At 45.8% G+C, this 22,232-nt stretch overlaps 1 protein-coding gene across 4 annotated transcripts in view; it reads left to right on the top strand.

The window, feature by feature from the left end:
- Positions 1-22,232, top strand: part of LOC148406876 (uncharacterized) — a 150,570-nt gene that overhangs the window by 72,715 nt on the left and 55,623 nt on the right. For 3 of the 4 annotated variants that reach the window (XM_088403194.1, XM_088403198.1, XM_088403196.1), the window contains one exon: positions 16,435-16,544. The exons of the other annotated variant lie outside the window; for it this stretch is intronic. The gene's annotated coding sequence lies outside the window, so the exon portion shown is untranslated. The remainder of the gene's footprint in view (positions 1-16,434; positions 16,545-22,232) is intronic. 4 annotated transcript variants of the gene reach the window in all.

The raw sequence follows: 22,232 nt of genomic DNA, 5'->3' as shown, positions 1-22,232 counted from the left end.
ACAGTATAAGTCAGATATAATTATTCGGAGAAATAAAATGGTAAAAATGCACCTTTTTCCTATATGGTGGAGTTTCCTTTTCGTCTGGAACATATCTTCCATAATAGTCACCGCATAGCTGTTGGAGTCGGACCACCGGAGTAGATGGTCCGACACCATCCAGGATCCTGACCGACGCCCCTAGAACACAGAGCTCAAATCGCTTCATCTTCACCAGGAAGCATAGAACTAGCGCGGGGAGGGGGCGGGGGGCGTGGGGGGCGGTCTAATTTGCCCGAAGCGGCTCGGTCCGGAGTGTTGGCACGTCCCGCTCGCCGATCCCTTCTAATTGGCCGTCATTACAGGCCCGCATTAGCCTATCGGCGCTCGGCTGGAGGGCCGGCAAAGCCGAGCCGCGCTGCTGGATGGCACGCTTTGCTAAGTCTGAATTACACCACTCCGGGGCCCGTGACTAATACCGGCGCGCCGCCTAACTGCTAATGTAAGCCACGGAACAGATGCCGGCGGCGCGACGGCGGCCAATATGGTCCGGTTCACCTTCTCGCTAGGCTGCCTCGGGAGCCGGCGCGGTCAAGCGGCCGCCATGGCTGTCGTTCGCCCATCGCTTTCGCCCGCCGCTCTTAATTGTTTGTTAGTGTTACTGCGCTTCTGTGTGCGTGTCGCTTTTGTTTTGTGCGGTCAGCCCTTACGGTAATGGAACACCTTCTGCGAAAGGGCAATCTTTTATGCTAAACTCCAAACAAACAAGCGAGCGAGCGCTCGTGTTTGCGCGTGTGCGGCGCACGAGATTACTTCCATACTCTGCGGTGACTCATGACTTTAATTGTTTGTTTTCGCTTGTTTGGAGGCTCGGCTCACGTTAATAACGACGGCGGGAGAAGTAAACAATCCAAAAGGACGCTAAGTAGAGCGCTAAGTCAAGGAGTCCGCCGAGGCCGACGTTGCTAATTGAATCCTTCTTGATAGCAACCTTCTGCGTGCGCCTCAATTTTTCTTTAAACTCCTGACCCACAAACGCCGACCTAAATGCTGATTTTACTTTGCTATTTTTTTTTTTTCACGCGAAAATGACTTTACCTTCATTTTCGTACTCTAAGCCGCAACTTTTTTCTCACGGTTTGAGCCCTGCGGCTTATCTGCACTTTATTTTACAAGCCGCCAGGGGTGTTGCAAATGTGTCTTATCTGTTCAAGGCGCAGGTGTCGAACCCAAGATCCAAATCTGGCCCGCCACATCATTTTATGTCCATGACCCTTGGTAAACCCAGTTCCAAAATGTAAATTTGTCATGGGGGCGGGGGGCAGATAATGCCTCTGAAATGAATGCTGAGCAGAGAGTGAATTTGTGTCTCTTCCTGCTGCGGTCACAAGCTTTGCTGACTTGAAAGAATGGCATCGCTGCGGCTAAATTGGACTTTTCTTCCTCCGGACGAGCTTGTCCGGTTTGGACCACAGAAGAACGCATTGTTCCCGAAGCATTGGCCCCGGTTTTTTTTTTCCCCCCTTCTTCCTATCAACTTGTCACACTGTCATCGGTTTGACATGTTTGTTTGGTGGCCGGCGCTAATCACATTGATTTAGGGATCAGGGGTCCGCCGGTGGGGTTTTAGTCAGAATATTAACCTTTGGAGGTCAGAGAATGAGCTCCACGTCGGAGCTTTTGCGCCGGCGCGGTCGCTCTCTTGTCCAGCAGTCGTTTTTTCCCGACAGGTTTCGACCTTTGAATCGTAATAAGAAACGATCGTTTACGGCATGATGAGATCGGTCGTTTGCTGTCGGAATCGTTGTTCGAAATAAATACAAGAAATGAAAACAAAAGATTGGACAGAAGTCAAACATTTGGTCTGTCATTGAACTCCCATGACACCCAATGCCCCAAGCCAGTCTACCGTTTCTTGTTACTGCTCAATACCAATATTTATTTCTGGTGGGCTAACGTTAGTGTTTACGGAAGTGCCACAATGGATGGCCCAGTTGAGTACCTGAGTATATTGAGTATATTTGGAATCCGTTAATTCGCCATTGTTGTTTTTTTTTTGTCAACCTGTCTTCGCCTTTTTGAGCGCAGAGTTGTGTCGTTTGTTGCTTGTCGGTCACAGAAGGGTCGGCTAAATGCGACCCGGCCGTTCAGATTTAAGTCGCATGACAAATGACTGGCTACGGATCGGTTTCAGGACCACGTACTCGAGTGGCCTGGGTGGCATTTGGAAAACCTCGCATCTGTGCCGTTCAAACTGCCGTTAAAAGCTTCGGGTCGCATAGGGAAAAATATCGGAATTGGGCCTTTTCAGACTACTGCGGGAATGAGAGTTAAAATTATGTCGTTATCTTGGTGCTGGAAGTCTCGAGAGACCAACTAAGTGCAAACTTTGAAAAAGAGCTTGAAATGAGATAGTTACAAGAGTATAGCGTTTTTATAATCATTCGCCGCTAACATTGTCCTTCAAAATGGTTCCTCCGCCTTAGACCACACCTCCCCATTTTTTTTTTTTTTTTTTGCCATTGCACGCATGTTAAATCTCCTTTTATGAGCTGTATGTCATTTTATGAAACATCAATTTAAGTGTGCGGGGTACCCTAAAGGGCGCACGCGGGTCACGGGCAAAACCGCGTCTGACGCCGAGTGTCGCATGCACGCCAACACCAGCCAAATCTCTCGTGAAAAAACCTCCACCGCAGATGTTAATTTGGGAGCTTTATGAGCGTTCTTGTCATATGGGATAAAGAAGCCGCCGCCGCCGCCGCCGCCGTCGCTGCTCTCAATAAGCGATTGGCACTTTTTCCCACTTGGATCCCCCAGTTCTCCGCGACCACATTAGAGATAAGTCTGCAAAGCGTTTAGAAAGACGACAAACCCGTCCGCGTCGTAGACACATCATCGGCGTGGAATATACAAGAGGTGGCCTAATTGCCCCCTCCGACTTATTTGTAGCGACAGGATTCACTCATTCATGTGCACAATTTGTTTAGGGCGCACGGCAAACAACTTCAACACAAACACACGGGAATTTGTTTGAAGGCTGGTTTTGCGCCGCTATTATGAGTTTCTTGGAAGATGAAACAACTATCAGATTTATTTAGATTATCGTTTTGTCGTCAGTCGTTAGTTTCAACTCCAATTTGTTGGCGGGTTAGCAGGTTGACTAAAGAACTCCATTTTGTTCTGCAAAATTTCCAGGATTTTTTGCAATTTTCACAGGTTCAACAAATGGAAATAACATTTTGGACTTGGTTGTTTTCATACATTTTTGCTCTGCCAAAAGCATTGAAAAACAACACAGGGGAGCTGAAATTTCACCCTGATGGTGATATCATTTTTGTAATATTTGCTCTCCCAAAATTTTAAATCCATGTGCGGTACTTTTTCCAATTCTATTGATCTTTACATCGACGGCGTTTTGTATAAAAAAAGGAAGCAGTGAAAGAAGACACCAGGGAGCTGAAATTTCACCCTATGGTGACACAGTTTTCATGAATTTTGCTCCGGCAAAACCTTTAACGATAAAGCATTGAAAGAAGACACTAGGGAGCTGAAATTTCTCTCAGATGGTGACAACATTGTTGCCAAAAGCTCTGCCAAAAGCATTGGGTCTTGTGCAGGATTTTTTTCCACTCTTATGATTTTTACAACAATGGCGTTTCACATCAAAGGGAAAGCATTGAAAGAAGACACAATGGAGCTGAAATTTCACCCATATGGCCACAATGTGTCAGAGCTCTACATGGCATGACCACTTATAGCACGCTGTCAGGATTGGCTAAAATACTGCCAGAACGATGTGGAAGAAAATGACCCCAAAATGGTCAAAATATTCCGCAAGGTCATTTCATTTGTATTTCTAGGACCATTTGGACCACATGGGGGTGCTGTGGCGGCGAAACAAAAGCGCTAGCCGCATGTGTTTGCATAATTTTTAACGTCGGCGCGGACTCATTCATGTGTACAATTTGTTTGAGTGAAAACATCAAAGCCGTTGAACGCAAAGACACACACGTCAGGTTCAGGGTGGATTTGAGCCGTTACTACTTCCCCTGTGCGTCCGTAGCTTTTCTCGTAAAATGAAGAGATATAAAGAAATAAAAAGCGTTTTACGGGGAGCCTCGGCAGCCGTTTAAAGCGGCGCGAACGTCATCCAGTAGCGGCCGGGTCACACGTGGGCACGCTATGCTATCTACCGTATGGGAAGCAGAAAAAGGCCCGACCGCAGCCGGCGCGGGGGGCGCTAGTCATTCGGCGCCTCAACATTTGGACAACATATGGATCGGCCCCTTAAATAAATCAGTCTGGAGGAGCCTCCTCCTGCAAATCTGCGTGACACAAGAAAGACAAGACACTCCAACATAAGTGTCCCGTCGGGTTTGACCTCCGCTTCAAATGGATTTCAACCTGTTGATGTGTTATTCATCCGTCCGTGTGTGTCAGCTGCTGGCGGCGGATGTGAGGCAGGGCGGGCGGCTGTGGCACCGGCGGCGGATGTGAGGCAGGGCGGGCGGCTGTGGCACCGCCGCCGGCCGGCCGGCACAGCAGTTAAAGAAGACCCAAACTTCCAGGTTCAAGCCCTTCTAGATGGCGAATGGCCGTTTCCTGCCATATTTTACAAAGGGGAGCTCATTCTGGATTTGCAGCCGCCAATGTGGTTTTCATCTATTTTATTTATTGTTATTTATTTTCATCAAACAGTTAATGAATAAATAAGCATTTATTTATTTATATGTCGGGGAGCTTTGTTTTGATTATTGAGGAAAATACAGATTTTTGCTGTCCGGTTTGGTATTTTTAAAAAACCGCCATCCGAAAAGTTCAAATTATAATCATAGTGTATGAAAATAAGGCATTAGCACACACCACTGAAAGATGAATGTGCCAAAACTTTAAATGCCTTTTTTCTCAAAGGCTTTCGACTTGGCAATATTCAATTGTTGCGCATTGATTTTTTACTAAGATACAGTACCCCCATGTATTAGATATTATTATAAAAGGAATTAAGTGTAGCCTATTTAATGATATCAACTTTCATTTTCAGACATTATGTCTTTAACTCTTTTCTCTGATGTTTTATATGGACTCTTGACAGCCCGGCACGCTGTCCAAATCCCCAAACTTTTGCACTGGTTTGTGGCAGCTTGGCTTAAAAAACAAAAGCCAATTTATCGGGGGGGGAAAAAAATATGTTGAGAAGCACTTTGCGATAGTATGCGCACGCTCACCAATAGATTGTTCTTGCGAACGCTAACCCCCCTCCTTTGAACTTGGGTGACCCCTCCAACGGCAGCAGCAGCAGCAGCACATGTGCCCGGACTTTGGAAATATGTGCGGTCGGCTGGATGGGGAGGAGGTGGAGGCAGCGAGGAGCGAGGGAAACTGCCTTTTAATAAACAAGATAATGGCTGCCATACGCCCCTGCCTCCCATCGCCTCGCTCCTCTCACCCTCCGCGTTGCACGTTTTCTTCAAGAATTACACTCGTTGTTTGGCGCCGAGGAGTGAAAAACGGTGAGAGGACGGGAGGAAATTGGGGGAGGTATTAGACCAGTTACTTTTAAGGATCGTGGGGTACACGCACTAACAATTAACTCATTCAATCCCAAAGACGTATTTATACGTTTTTTGTTTTTTTTTTCAAGAGGGCAGACATTCAATTTAGTACTCCCATTTACTATCCTTGCTTAGCTTCCAAGATTGGAACATTCTCAGGGTAGTAGAGTAAGCGCCATAGTTACTTAAGTACTAAGGTAATTTAGGCACTAAAAGTACTCAAGTTTTTGTTTAGGTACGACCGAACTAAATTGATCTTACTTTAGTAAACTAAGCGGTAAAGTTAACCATTATTAAAGTAATCGGTTTTCACCCAAGTACACCTTAAACAGTGCAAAGCAATTTTAGGTAACAGACCCGAAGAAATAATTATAAATCAATATCTGCACACACAAACATATTAAACATAAAGCGTCACCTTTTGGGATCATAATAGAGATATGTTCACAAAAATAAATGATCAACTTAATTATTAATCTCTGTCCACAAAAAAATAATCAAAGTGTCAGACCTGTTCTCAAAAAGAAATGAATGCTTTTCCACAGGAAAATATGAAACAATAAGTGTCCTCTTTTGGGATCATAGTAGAGGTGTGGTCACCAAAATAACTCGCTACCCTGACAGGTAACGAGAGGTGGAACATGACAAGTTGGGTCAAACCATTCTAGTATAGTGGAGAATGAATTGAACAAACCACTGAACATAAAATTTGCTTTATGAACTTGTATTTTCCTGACAAAATTAGTTAAATCAGTAATTATATTTCAATGATTTTTGCATGTGTGGGTTTTATTTAATCTCTCGAATGCCCCCGGAGATCCGTCAAGTACTCCCAGGGGTACGCATACCCCCATTTGAAAATCACTGACTTAAGGTACAAAAGTCATCTATTCACCAAGTACCAAAAGCAACTGATTACTTTAGGTTACTGAAGTCATTAATTAGGTCACGAGGCACTTCATACCCTCCTTTCGCCAAAAACTCGAAAAATCATCGGAAAAAAGAATTGTGATTCAACGTCTGAAGTCTCAAAAACGAAACGTAAAAATACGTATTTGGGATCGAATAGTTAAAAATGGAAAACATCTACGAGGGAGAAGTCATAAAGGTTTGGATCAAGTCTCATCTGTCCATGTGAAGGCCTCACCCAGTGTTGAAGAGGAGTAACATATAAAAGTGAGACTTTTGAAACAAAATCTTGAGTCCTTCTAAATTAGGATTGTCCATGATTATGATTTAAATAAATAAATAAAAGCGATCGCGCCAATACGGTGAGGGGGCGCTGTACCGTGGGTCAACTTCATGATGAATATTTTCGCCCGGCGAAGACGCTCGCTGATGTTAATTTATTTTTATTATTATTTTTTTTTTTGGTGGCCAGCTCGAGGCCGTCAAGGAATATCAAACGTACACACTGAGATAATTATTTTCCGGTGGATGCGGTTCACCCGAGCTACCCTTTCGCTTGTTTATTTCCGTTTGCCAATTAGCCAATTAGCCCCCAGATACGAGCGCTTAAACTTTCCTTCTTTGGCGTCCTCGTTTGGCTGATAAAACGCGCACATCTCATCTAATCTGTTGGAGTTCATCTCCTAACTAATTGGGAGGGATTGCTTACTAACCTTCATATTTATCTTTATCGTGTTCATAGAAAGTTGTGTGCGCTCCCACGCAACTTTGTAACGTTGTCTTTGTTCCGTTGCATCGTGGGATGTCAGGTGACATCAATCATGCAAACGTAGTCAACTTCGACGTTCGTATTTTTTGATTGCAGTCAGTGACTTAGTTTTAGTGAGTGAGGGATGTTATTTAGTTAGTTACCTGAAATGTTTTGTTTAGTGTGTGTTAGTTTTGACAATATTTGCTTTAGTAAGACAGTGAGTGAGTTAGTATGTTAGCTAGACAGAGTTAGTTTGGTGAGGTAGTTAATTTAGTCAGTGCAGTGCTTACTTTAGTCATCTGTTGAAGTTTTGCATTGTAATGTGGGAGTTAGTGTGTTAATTACTTAGTTTAGTGGGTGGGTTGGTTAATTTATTGTGGTGGGTTATCACCTGACTTAAGTTGTTTGCTAGTTTGATGCTGTAGTGTTTGCTGAGTTAGTTGGAGTGACATAATATCTAGCCAAAGAGTTTATCGAGTGAATGGGTATTTGCGTTGTTTTTTAGCACAAGGAGTGAGTTTGTTTAATGAGTTAGTTTGTGAGTTAACATTATTCAGTTTTGTTAGTTGGTGAGTTCATTTGTTAGGGAGGTCGATGGGTAATTTGGTAGTTAAATGAGTTTGTCTTAACTGAGTTAGTTGACCTATATACTGGTGTTCATGGTATTCATGTTATTTAGTGCTGTGAATGAGTTTGTTTGTTAGCTGGTGGGTTAGTTTAGTTTGGTTAGTTTAGTAGGTAGGTAGTTTAATGAAGTAGTTTAGTGGGTCAGTTTGTTAGTTTACTGACTATTAAGTCAGTCACTGGGCTTATCGATTGAACTAGTCTCTAGACAAAGAGTTAAGTTAGTATTTATTGAGCGGAAGATCGGGCATTGTTGTGTGCATGTGTGCCTCCTACAGGAGTGGAATGGAACAGCATCATGCTGCAGCTCATGAATTTTAAGTCAGACAAATATTTGGATCCGGGTGGTCCCCCTCGCACCTCTTTATCGGACAAATTGCCGCGCGTTGAGAAAACCCGACAGCGAATGTTTGAGCGTGTTGAGAATCTGCTGCCATGCCAGTCCATAAATGAGTCATTGACATGTCAGGCAACAAAGCGAATGGTGGCTGTGATCCATGCCGGCTGCTTGAAGTGGGTCCCAGAGTCCTGTCCCGCAAGGCCCCGTGGCCGCCGACTGTACCGCCGCCCTCCCTCTCTTGTTTCCGCGCAACCTTTTCTTTTATTTACCCAATCCTTCTCTATTGTCTTTGGGGTTTTTTTTCCCCGCTGTCGCTAAGCCCTCGGAGGCCGCTGCCCGGGCCCTTTTGCGCCAACTATTTTTGGCTCAAAGGCTTTCGCTTGCATGCGGAAATGCAAATGACGGCCCCTCTCGCTTCCCGCGGCTTTGTTTTGTTTTTTTTCGCGTCTCCCTCGCGATCCATTTCATTGTTTGTCCGTCTGACAACTCGGAACAGACCTCGAAACCCGGGAAACTGCCGCGGCGGCCTTTGACTAACCCTGTGGTGCCTGGCCTACGGGCCTCCGTTTTGACACCTGCGATTTCATGCCCGTTGTTTCGCCGGCCAACACGCGTGCCGTCGATCCCCCCGCCCCCGCCCCCGCCATCCGGCTCTCCGTTTATCGAGTGTTTGCGCGGCACCCTTGGCCAGACACTTTGGCTCTGGCGGGCCGGCGGTCGAGGCTTGCCAGACTGCGAGCGTGCCGCTCATCCTTGCCAGTCCCGCCGCCGTCCGTAATTCAAAATGACAGAGTGATGAAAGCAGAGGTGTAGAGCGCCACGTCGGGCTGTGATGTGACGGGCTTGCCGTGTTACCCACTTTGTCTCCCTGCGGTGTGGGACTTGTGAGTGCCAATCCTGGGAGGAGTGCCATGACGGTTGAATTCAGGGTATTTTGACCGTTTTTGGGTCATTCTCTTACTACGGTATTTTAGCCAAGGTCCCTGTTCAACTTTGACGTGTTGTCACCACCTGTGAGAAAATTCACCTCTTTCAAAGCTTTCATTTTTGATGTAAAATGCTATTGATATAAAAATCAAAGAATAAGACAAAATATCTTTTCATGTTGTCGCCATCTGGGTGAAATTTCAGCTCCCGCGTGTTTTCTTTCAATGCTTTCCCTTTGTTGCGAAATGCCTTTGACGTAAAGAACAAAGGATTGGACAAAATGTGTAAATTAGGACAACAACCACGTCCAAAATGTGATTTCCGTTTGGTGGAACAGTCAAAAATGCAAACAAAATCATGGAACTTTTGCAGAATCGTGCCATGTTGAAATTTGACAGGTTGTCACCATCCGGGTGAAATTTCAGATGCCTACTGTATTCTTTCTATGCCTTCTCTTTGATGCGATTGGGCAAAAAAGTCAAAGGTTCTCATCTGGCTTGTTGTACAGCTCAAAAAATGGCTGAAATTGATCTGAAAGTTTCAAGCATTGGATGTTTTTTTGGCATCTGCTGGATGCAACAACGTCCGATAACAATTTTGCTATCCTAATGTTTGCCGTTTGTATCAACGGTCGTCACGAGTATTAAGTTTTTTTTTTTTTGTGCGTGTGTTTCGTCGCACTAAACCCATTTGTATTCAAGCCAGCGATTTAAGCGGCAGCGGGACCGAAAGATTATTTTCCTCGACCGCCGCCGTTCAGTCGGCCGAGACTCGCGGGAGCGCGCTATCGCCGCTCGGAGTCGTTACGTAAGTGGTGGCGAGGAGGCTATTAATTACAGTACCTGCTGATAGGCGAGCGCATTAGCCCACGTGGCTAATGCAGCTGCCGTTTGACCGCCACTGAGCTCTCTAATGTGTCCGCGGGGAAAAGCGGCGCTTCTAATTAATCCTGAGCTGACGGCCAAGCCAGGACATCCCCCGGGGAGGCGTCAGCGGGGGTGCGCCGAGGAGGGTGATACGGGGCGCACCGGCACACTTATCCTCAGATTAGACTCGACGTTCTCACTTGGGACCGTGAAATGCCACGCCGCTTCTGTTGTGGAGAAAATGACGCCCCTGAACACGGAGAACAGCTGAAAGAAATCTTGGAAGACAAAATAACTTTCAATTTGTAAATAGTGCGCGCTAAATTGCAAGAGCACTCCTCGCGCTATTAGATAGCGTATGCTGTTGGCAGCAGGTGAAAAAGTGTTGCAGACCGCCATGTTTAAAATGAGCTTTTGATGGTTTTCGCGAAGACATATGGATTTGACTTGACTGGGTGCTAATTGGATAAATCTGCCAATCCTATATGGGAAAAAAAAATGGAGAATCCGCCCCCTCCCACAATTTTAACAATTCTTTAATGACTGTTCTCTCTCCTTGCTTGCGTTGAGCTGCTTCTCACATACGGGTAAAACACAAACAAAACAAAAAGGCATTTCAGGAACATCTCTTTCACCCTTGTGTTATTTTGACCATTTTTGGGACATTTTCTTCCATATCATTCCGGCGGTATTTTAGCTAAGGGATAGCACACTCCTGGTAGTGTGATATCTAAGTGGGCGTGCCATGTTGATCTTTGACATGTTGTCACCATCCTGGTGAAATTTCAGCTCCCTCCTGTCTTCTTTCGATGCTTAGAAAATGATAGGGAGCGATTTACCTGTTGGAGTTTTCATTTTTAAGACATACTGACAACCCTCTTGTTTGAATTTTACAACAGGTGTATGTTGTTTGAAAAAAAAATCAACATTATGCAAAGTTCAAGAAATCCTCTTAGGCTCAAATGACATTTTAGTTTTTTGACATTTCTTACATCCAAAAATGAAATCGTTTGGGGATTTTTATTTCATTGTTGCAAATCCGCCATGCCCGCGTTGTTAAAGACATTTCAACAAACAGTTGGCTTTTGTATTTATTTTTTATTTTGATACACATATTTTACTTTTACTCACAGTTTTGTCATCTGCTATGTGGGAACAATGGCTGCTGCTGTTGATTGTTTCACCGTACAAATAGTGGAACTCCCGGAAGCTGAAAAGCGATCTTTTTCTTAATTATTTATTTACCCAAGTCAATCTGGGCCGAGGTATTAAAAAGAAAAAAAAAAAAAAAAAAATGAAGGAGCGTATTTATGTCCTGTCTAGCGCACTGAAAAGTTTGGTCGGTCTGAAAAGGTTGCCTGAATCTCATGCATGTTTGTCAATATAATTTGCCGGGCTATTGGACCCGGAGGAGGGCCGGCGGGTCCCTTAAGGTTTGCGCCTCAAATGCCAACATCTGTCTGCCAGCGGCGGCGGCGGCGACACCTTGGCGCCGGCTATTCTCTGCTTGACAGAAGCCACAAGGTGCAACTTTGGAGATGAAAACAGGGCCGACTATGCAAATCCTCCAGAGGGCGTGGAGCCCTTTAACATTAATCAGATGGATCTTGTGCCGCTTGAATGCCTGATGTCATTGGAACGTGGCATCAAAATGTCTTGTCAGGCGAATGGCAAGCGGCTGAGCCGAGACCTCCGCCAAGGCCCAACGCAAGAATAGGCGCAAAGTCGCTTTGACTACGCAGTGAAAGCACTGACACGGGAGTCTTTCTTTGTCCAAAATCTTCGCGAGGAATATTAACATACCCGTTTGGAGAAACGCACATCACGAATAGGGATCCCTTAATAGTAAACACATCCTTTAGCGCAGTGGTTTCCAAACATTTGAGGGCCACATATGAAAAAAAGGCTTTATTTTTGTTACACCTGCATAAATACAGGACAATAAAGGCTATAGCTTAAGCCTGGAAAAAAACCAGGGTGCAAGGGCCACTTTAGCATTTCCCTAATAAAGGCTATAGCTTAAGCCTGGGAAAAAACAAAACAGAAGAGTGCAAGGGCCACCTTAGCAGGGTTAATTCAATCCTCCTGTTATACCAGTGCTTCTCAGTTACAGTTTTCAAAGCCCCCCTCAGAAAGAGAAAAACTATTGTGCCCCCCACTTGCTGCACCGACGAGAAATAAGATTACTATACATAAAAATCCTTTGAGTATAACTAAAACTGTATCGTTTTTAACAAAAGAAAAATGAAATCTAAATCAACTTTTAACCACTTTTTCCAGCGTTTATACTAGGGCTGCACCATTATGTCCAAAATAATAATCGCCCTTATTTTGGGCAATATGGAAATCACAGTTATTAATCATGATAATTCATCATGTTTGGTCAAATATGTAAAAAAGCAGTTTATAAACAAGGCTTGATACTTAGAAATAATAATAATAAACTAAAATAAAGCAAATAATTAACGGCAAAAACTTGGCACACAGGGCAACACAGCTAACTTACTTGCTGAGTGCAAACCAACGAAAAAAATTGAAGTTTTAAATGTTAAGATCAGCTAAAATCAATCGTGGCAGCCAATATCGTGATCGCGATTACATTGTGCAGCCTTACTTTATACAGGTTACAGCTTAGTCTAAAACAGGGGAAAAAATTATTACATCAAATGGCCCCCGCGCCTTCGTTCTGCCACCCCTGCTTTAGCTTAATGACAGAGGACATGATCAAAACTTGAAAAATATCACGACCACCCCCAAGGACATTGTTGACTTCAAATAAAGTTCCTTGGCTAAGCTAAACATGTAAACCAACGTGACATATTTGTTTGCTCCTTGACACCCGCGGTACAGATCAAAGACTGCAGCAGTAAGTTGTTTTTTTTTAAACGACTACATTTAGCAACTTTTTTTTAAAATGACAAACAATACATTTTTAATGCACGCGTCCCTTTGAAGAACACCAGAATAGAACCGCCAAAGCGCCGCCGTCACAAAGTGCACAATCGGCACATTTTGTCAAAACACAGACGTTTATTTGCATTTTCTATGTGTGTGTGTGTGTGTGTGTCTTCCTCTGTGCGTTATGTGCTGATGTGTCGTTCCAGTCGAATAACATTTTATTATTTTTTATTTTTTTTATTTATATGTTTGTGTGCAAATTCAACCAATGGGGCGCTTAGTTTGAAATGTCACCCAGAGACGAGCTTCAGGCATTTCCCACTGAAGGTGAGCGACCGGCTCGGGTTAGAGGACCTGACCGCTGCCTTTTGAAGGCGTATGGACTTAGGGATTTATGGATTCCCTGCAATATTAATGTCCAAAATGTCAGAGGAAAGCCACCTTAAAAAAAGAAATAAATAAAAAGGCGGCAGGGATTGTAGCGCGACACGGAGCCCGGCGCTGGGCCGTGTATAATGAATGAAGCCGTCCTACTGGACGGTTGACCTTCCGCCCGGGTTTTTCGCCTGCTTTATATTCAGATGGATTTGGACTCCCAATCTTAACGCATTCATTTCCACAGCCATATTTTTGTGATACATACTTTAGGACCTCAATGATTTAAGTACTTTACCGCCTAAAGTAATTGATTACTCAAGAACTCAGTTACTTAATCATTGTTTGTTTCCAATGGATTAAGGTGACCAACACCAATTCCTTCGGCGTTTTCATGCCGGACACGTGAAGCGGGCTCGTCGGTCCACCGGCTCAAGCCGCTCGCCCAGGGCAAGCGAAAGAACCGTTGAAAGTTGGCGCGCGTGATTTGTAGCCAAGCCATTATGCCGCTGATGACTCCCAGTAGAGGAATGTTGTGTTTATCCACCTCAAATGAAACATCAATTTCGCCCCCCCCCCCCCCCCCCCCCCCCAACTCTCCTTCTTCCCTCCCTGTAAATGAAGCAAATTCAAACAAGGGGCGCTTGTTGGCATCTCCTGTGAGGACGTAAGCTCCTTATGACAAAATGCTTTGTTTGCTCCCCCACCCTTAGTCACAAATCATTAAGTGCTTGGCTGGGGTGTTTTAGCGCGGTGGCTGGCGTGGAAAACGACGAGCCGCCGCCGCCGCCGCCGTCCCTCCAGCGCGCGGGATTACGAGGCCGCGTGTTTGTGAGCTTGTGACTCTAATGGGCTGGTAATTACCGTTTGTTTATGAGTTTATCGATGCGTGCCGCCGCCGAGCCAGCTCGCCGCTTCCAGGCGATGGCGGATAACAACCCCCCCCCACCCCCCAAAGAGCCGGTTAGCTCGCATTGTGAACTCCCACTGTGATCGTATTAGCAGGACTGACACTTTTGATGTGCGGCGCTCGGGGTCCGGGGGCACGTATCCGTCTTGACTTTCGCAACCTTGGCGCGGGCGGGCGGGCGACGCGATTTCTCTCTTTGATGTTGCAGTCGAGAGCCGCGAGGGCGAAAAGTACACACGCGCACGCTAAAATAACGTGCAAATCTCTTTGTCCGTTCTGACGCGCGACATCACCATCTGTCAATTGGCACACGTAATCTTAAATGTTAGCGGCAAAGTGGGAGACCGGTTAGCCGTCCGCCTCACGTGCAGAGACGTTCCGGGTTCAAGTCCAGTTTTAGCATAAAATGTGTCTTAAATGATTCATCGTTATCAAAAATGCTTATCGATTCATACGTTGGATCTAAACACAACTCGCGTAGGAATCACTATCCATTTTCCCGAAGACACACGTGTCCAAATAATGTACAAAGCTCCATCCATTTGTCATACGCACACAAATACGATACCGCGCCCGTCACGTTTTCATCTGGTTGCCGAGCGAGCGAGCGAGCGAGCGTGTGTCTTGGAGTGCGTCGGGGAGGTCCAGGTGACCGCTCTGAAGGCTCCTCCTCCCCCCTGTGGGAGGTCCGCGGGTCCTCGCCGGGCTTTGGTGAGCGCCGGGCGCGTCTTTGCGGAGATTTATTGAGTCTTCAGCCCAAATGATGCGTTGGTCTTTTTGCTCTCTTACTCTGCTGCCAAGTTAAGCAGTAGCGTAATTAAAACCCTCAAGAGAATCCCTTTCAAGTACACAATGGCCTCACGCACACTCACACATGCAGTCTTTGCTGTCACGCTTACACAAAGGCTTTTTGGCCACACGCACGCACGCACGCACGCACGCACACACACATGAACATCGCATGTCTTCGCAGCGCCGGGCGGGATTAGATCAAATCTCGATTTGTCGTCAAGGAGAAAATTCATTTCTACGTTGCTAGGGTGGCGTTAATATGGGGGATCAAAACAAACGCACAACAACAACAAATGACACGCAACTTTCACTTGAGTAATTGTCATTATTGTCTATTGCTAAAGCAAGTCTTGCATTCGCGGTCAACATATTGCAAAATATCATTTGTGTCCATTTGAGTGGACATTTGTTTTTGGGTCTTGGACATGACGGGAGAGGGTGTGGACCCAAAATGTAGGGAAGTAGCTTGTCCTCTTATAAATAAATAAGTAAATAAAGAGTGCCTGGACAACACACAATTGGAACAGGGAGTTGACTGGCCAACACAAGGGGAGTAGCGTTCTCTCTCAAAAAAAATAAGATAACAGAAGTAAAACAAGGTTGACAACTGCATACAAAGTAACAAACCAAAAGTCAGAAATAAACTTAGTACTACAAGAATATAAACCAGAGAATTCACGGGAAACACGAGGGTCTGATAGCAATAATGACAACGACATTTCGGCAATGACCCAACAAGAACTAAAAGTAAACAGGAAATCACACACTCAATCACACTCAAAACTAACCGGACAACAAGGAGCACCTGGACAAGACACGATTGGAACAGGGAGCTAATTGGCCAAGATAAGAGAAGCGTGTTAGCGCAGACGGTGGACACAATCACGCTAACAACGGAAACAGAACACGGATATACTTGTCTCATTGGAGGCATCTTACCTAACCCTAATGTACTCAGTCAAGGACATCCTGGTCTTTCCAAATTTCACTCATTTGTTTGGATGGGATGCAATAAACTTTGCCATCTTGCTGAGACAAAATGGACACAGCAGTGGACACAAACAAATAAGCTTGGCATCAAGCTATAAAGTAGCTGTCCACAACTGTCCTTTCACACACGTAATGTAAGACAGTCCGTTCAATAGAATTAGAAGCTAAGTCCCATTAGTTTTTCAATCCAAAGTGTAGCGCCTCAAAGTAAAAGACATATTTTTTTTTCTTTGTTTTTAACGATGACAGCATATGGTGCGAAATTACGCCGCGAATGGCAAAAGCAAGAATTAGCCAGAAGACACTCCCCTCTCTCTCACACACACACACACACACATGCTCATGTACACGCAGCCACTATACAGGACAATTACTCACGTTAAACACCAACAGATGCCATCTTGATTAAATTTGACCGCACAAACACAAATGGATGCAAGAAATGGAGAAGGGGGATGAAGGAGGGGGGGGTGGCGGGGGGGTTGTCGCGAGTTCTCAGAACATATGATGTCGCGCAGGTCATCAGAAGCGGGATTGGATCTGAGACCCCCTGTTGTCCCCCTCAGGCCCACAAGCCACCACGGGAAGGGGCCTCCGACTCCTTACCACGTAGAGGACGTCCTTCAAGGTCTGTCATGTGAGTGAATGGACAAATGGATGTTTGCATTACGTGTGTGAATGAAAAGACAAGATGTTTCTTTCGGTGTGGGTGGACCAAAACATATTTTACATACAGTCTGTGTGGGCAGATTGTCACATACGGTGTTCCATACAGTGTTACATCCTTATTTATATATTTTGCCTTTTTCTGTTTGAATGGACAAACATACTGTTGTATACATATTATTCGTGTTAATCAACAGATAAATGCTTGCGAATAGCCAAACAGACGTCTACGCGCGGGTTTGAATGGACACTGTTTATTCATGGAATCAAATACAAAAAGGCGTCGCCATTGTGTCGCAATAGGAGGTAAAAAAGAAAAGAAAAACATGGATGTCCCCATTAGTGGCGGCGACATGCGCTCAGGCCTCTTGTTTGCTTAGCGTCTCCAGACACGTGTGCGGCGTGGGGCCCGCGTCCCGCATGGGTCTGATGAGTCCCGCTCGGGACCTATCTAGTGCCCATCTGTTTATTCTGTTGGGGGATGCCCAGGAGGGCCCCCTAACGCCCGGGCCTCTTAAAGGGGCGCTCCCGTTCCAGCCAGGTAAACACAATGCGCAAACACATTCTGCGCTCTCGGGACATGAAGTGGTAAACAAAAGCTCCCAGGAAAAGATTTGATCGTGGCTTTCTTTTATTTCATAGATTGCTTTTTGTCAAAATATAGCCTACAGTTTTCTTTCCCTGTCTTGTATTTTGTTCAGTCTTTTGATTTTGACATTAAAGAGAAAGCATTGACGGAGAAGACTAGGGAGCTGAAATTTCGCTCAGATGCTTGCACCACCACACAGTTGTCCCACTCGAATGGAGTGTGCTTTGTCTTGGCTAAAATACTAGCGGAGTGATGTGGAAGAATATAAGCCAAAAATGGACAAATTACCACAAAAGCGTGAAACACAAAGCTCCAAAAAGCCAAGTTAAATAATTCAGCCCACAAAACATCATCCATTTGGGTTGATGTGTGCATCATGAGTAGACCCTGCAGCCAAATTCACAAGCTAAAAATTGAAAGTAAAAAGACCTGTCTGTATTTCAAAGCAACTTTTAGGCTCATTTTGTCCTGTGGTGACAAGATTTGAACCAGGCTCGCTCAACAAGCTCATCTGTTCTTTGTGTTCAATTGACGAGTTGAGTGTTTGCTTAATTTACATTATGTAGTCACAAAATGTTTGATTCATTACTATTTGATAGAGATTAAACACATAGAAGTTTATCTTAGTGACAAGGAAAAGACTCAGTTTCAACGATCGGTGACCTGCGACGTGGTCATCCAAGTGGTTATTTTGGTCCAACCTCCTGAAATACCACAGCCGGATGAAAATATCAAATCAGTAAAGAGAACCTTGTTCATTCAAAATCTCTCCCATTGATGTGAAATCACTAAATAGTGACATGTCGGAACAAGGAGCGGACTGAACTTTATCAATTATTCTGGAAAATCTCTGTAAAATATCAGTTTCGGCGCCATGGAGGAGAATTCTTGTCTTTCAAAATAGTAATAACAACAATGAATGATAAAATTCTGGTCAGATAAGTTTTTACGGAGGGTAGCTGACACCCTTGACTAATTCTTACCTAATATAAACCACTTGAGCGCTCTAGTGATAACTGGGACCATTGGATGGCAGTGTTTCCTCCCTTACGACACAGATATTACCTACATGCACTTCAAAGTAAGGAATGGAAATCAACCTTTCGTATGATAGCAGCCATACTTACGTAGACATAGCACACATTTAAAATCTTCAAAAATGTGCAATTTTTTTAGTTTTCAACATTGTCTTTGACCAACAATAAAACGCTTGATTGGCTGAGCTTCGAAATTCAGCCGTGAAACCATAAAATTTGGTACACAAAATGTCTCAGAAAAAGCCTTCGTAAAAGGGACAAGCAGCCATTTTGGGCTCATTTCGGTCATTTGCAGGTGTCTTTTGAAGACCGACCGGTCCCTGAAATTTGGTCCGGTCGCCGCTAAATTGGACCCACTCGTACCAGCAGACGGTCAAAGCTAAATGGGGACAAATTCGAGTTTGCGACACGGTGTGCGGGCCAAGCAATCTCCCCGCCGAAAAGATTCCACAGTCTACTTCCAGGCCCTCCTAATTTCCAAGCGAAGCGAGGCGCCCGCCGCGATCCAAAAGCAAAACAGCAGCAAACTTAAGCGACTTAAGAAAAGTGCGAGGCAAATGAGAGGTTGCCATATAGTTAATGTAGAGCAGCCGTCCTCCCCCTCGCCGCTAAATCTGACGCGGAATACACGGAATGATCTCAAAGGCAAACGCTGCTTGTTGGTGGATCTTTTTATGTGGAGCAGAAGGAGACTTGAAAAGTGATACCTCGGCGTACCTGCTTGAAAGCTTCTCTCTCCCCCTCAGCGAGGGATTAAGAGCACAATGTTTTTTCCTTTTTTCTTTTTTTTTTTGGCTGTTATTCTCCACCGCCGTGCTCCACCCTCCTCATTAAAGAGCGTGCATATTGTCCCCGGAGAGTCCTCCAACATTACAACTCTTCTCCAGGTACAGCTCTCCAGGGTCCCCGGGCTCCCTCCCTCTCATCTCCTCCCCCTCAACCTTCGCCGTCCCTCGCCTCGCCTCGCCTCGCCTTCCTTCCGACGCCCCCGCCTCGCTCCGACGCCCTTTCCTCCCACCTTGCCGCCACCTTTATCTCGGCGCACCTTGCGTCTCTCCCTTCGCACCTTTTCCATCTGCATACGCCGGGGCTTATTTTGAAGTTGCGGCCCACAACAGATATTCAATATTAATGAGGACCCTCATGAATTTTTGAGCTCTAATTAGGCGCCTCTCGCTTCGTTAACCGAGAGGGTTCGGGGCGAGAAATATCCCGATGCCGCCGTCCCCCTCCCCTCCCTTTGTGATGTCCCGCGCCGGTGATGGCGACGGGACGGAGGCGGTGGGGGGGGGGGGGGGGGGGGGCATAGTAACGAGCCGGCCTCATTATAAGACAGCTGGCCGTTACGAGGTTGTATCATCTCTGCGAGCGGTCGCCTGCTGGGCCGTTATTTAGCCATTCTTTTTCATCGCCTCTCCGAATGACGCAACGGCCGGCGATGCCTTCGAGTGTTGCGGGAAAAACACGTTGGCGGGAAGGTGACACGCCAAACTTTAAATGACTTACAGCCATGACATTGCGGGGCAGAGTTTACACAGTGACGATACAAATACCGTAATTCCCCAAATGTAAGATTCACTACTTCTCCTAAAAATAAATGCCAAAAACGGGCGTATACTACAGTAATTTAAATGTTTTATTTATTTATTTATTTATTTTATTCGACATCATTCGAGGAATTGATCTGTCAGCCACATAAACAGAGTTTTGATGCGTATGTGCATTTTTTTATCGACTATTACAATTATTGTAATATGTATGTTGCCGCTAACGGCAGCTCGTGTTTGCTGAAGTTGTTACGGCACTATTTTCAACAAAAGAAGCGAGCGGACTGAACCAACGTCCGAGTCCATCTTTATTGGCCACAGGACTAAAACCGAGAGGTTATGATGTCTCCAGCTGATTCAATTAAGAATGGCACACGGGGGCGCGTGCGCCAGTTCGAGAACACGGAAAGGCATTCCATTTGACTCGTTTATAAATTGCGGTCCTTTGGCGTATACACACAATCATAAACTCGGTGAAATACGGATGCTGCGCAACTTCGGGTATTTATGTCAAAATGAATTCGAACTGCGACGCGAGGAAAAGACAAAAACAACTGCTTCGAGCGCATTCAAAGCCACACGGGCGTGTCGTTCACTGACTGCTCGCAATGTGAGAATCTGAAGCGCACTTAACACGCAAAAAATATACGGACAGTGTCAGTGCGTCTTATACACGGTAACATAGAAAATACGAGAATTTGACCCCAAAATTGAGGGTCTGTCCTATACGCGGGGAATTATTTTTCGGACATCGGCTTTGGGAAAATATCATTGAGAAGCACTGGACGAGCGGGTTTTATGAAATCCCGAGTCCGCAAAAGCGTTTCACACCTTGAAACTCGGTAAGCGGTCACCCGGGATAAACTCCAGCTCATCTAGCACCCTAATGAGGACAAGCGCTCCAAACGTTGGGGAGACGGATGGATTCGCGCCGCTCGGTAACCGTTAGCACGAAACAAGCAAGTGTCAGGTAGAACACGAGGAGCGGTGCCATCCCGCGTCTTAGTTGAGTTGCACGTAAGCGCGGAGTGTATCGCGAGCATGTGTCATGTCCACCCGAGTGCCTCCATCATACTCCTCTCCCACGCGAAGCTGACTTTTCCCCAGAGCTCCTCTCCTCTTTCTGCTTTTCGCTTCCCCATCCCCTCAAAAGGTGTGTCAGGATCAGCGCGGCAACCCCCGACGCCCCCGCCGCCATGGCGCCTACTTGTGCATATGCAGAGGAAGGAAGACGCAAGAAAACAAGGCGCACCTCTGACAGCCGGCATCAAGCGGGCGGCTGACAGAATAAGGCCGGCGATGATGATCTGAGACATGGGGATGCGAAGGAAGGAGAGGAAGGAGAAAGGCCTTTCTTTTTCTTTTCCCCGCATTTCATTTTTTCCGTACCTGTTTTGTTTTTTTGTTCCGCACACCCCCCCCCCCCCCCCCCCCCCCCCGCTTGACACGCCTGACTCGTGTGGCGTTAATCTCCCCAGAGGGATGCGGCATCCCCGCTATTGCCGCCCCCCTGCGGTTCTCTCCTCCAGGTTGCACTCCTTTCCCCTTCTTTCTGATATTTCCATTTCAAAACCCATCAAAGACGGTCACTAACGACGCGGCCTTTCATCAAACGCTTGATACGGCGACGCTCTCGCCGCCTTCCCCGTTTAATCCCGAGTTTGCCTCTTCCAGCAAGATGTCGCCGGCGGGCGGTTGGGCGGGTAGAGCGAGCGAGAGGGACGCGCCGGTGGCTCTCCCGAGAGGATGTCTTTGTCATCCGGAAGCTTTTGCACTTTTTACGCGCCGCCCCGATTCGGCAGCCGCAAGACTCTAGAACACACCTGGGACTTAACATTAGGCACGCCCGCGCAATCTAATGATGTCGAACGCAAGTGCTGATCTTGTCAAAAGAGTTTTTGCTTGTCCGAGAGAAGAGAATTACCGTACTTTTTAAAAATATACCTATTCTTTTTTCGGGTTCAACCCCGTATCGGGTGGTCGACTTCCAACGGCTCCAAGACCGAAAAAAGTTGCGTTGGGGGATGCGCGTTGATTTGATTAGTCCGAGTGCAGCTTACTTAAATACTCATCGCTTCTCTTTTTTTAAACAGGGAAGAGTAAAATGACACCGTAACTATGGGACGAGACAATTCCTTTTAGTTCAGTCGGAAGTCCAGGAATACGGGAGAATGAGCTGCATTTCAAGCTACTGTATTAGAGTCAGACATCGTGAGCAAGCCAACAAACGCTCCAAAATGAACTGTAGCATAACTAGTCATTTACAGCCTCAGTACAGTTCATTTTGAAAAGCTTCCCAGGAGCGGGGTTGTGACAACGGTCTACTTTTTTTGTGGATTGACGGCAGGGGTGGCCGGGATCGGTCGGAACGCGCCTCATTTGCGGAATCCTGATAACAACGCCGATCGTTTGAATCAGGCGTGTTGATTGAATGGAAACATTGAAAACGGGCTGGATTTTGTCTCTCGGGGTACCCG

This window comes from Hippichthys cyanospilos, chromosome 20 (genome assembly GCF_059441005.1).
Source record: "Hippichthys cyanospilos isolate Australia breed blue-spotted pipefish chromosome 20, RoL_Hcya_1.0, whole genome shotgun sequence".
NCBI lineage: Eukaryota > Metazoa > Chordata > Actinopteri > Syngnathiformes > Syngnathidae > Hippichthys > Hippichthys cyanospilos.
Note: the sequence above shows the minus strand (reverse complement) of the source record. Positions and strands in the feature narration are given on the sequence as shown.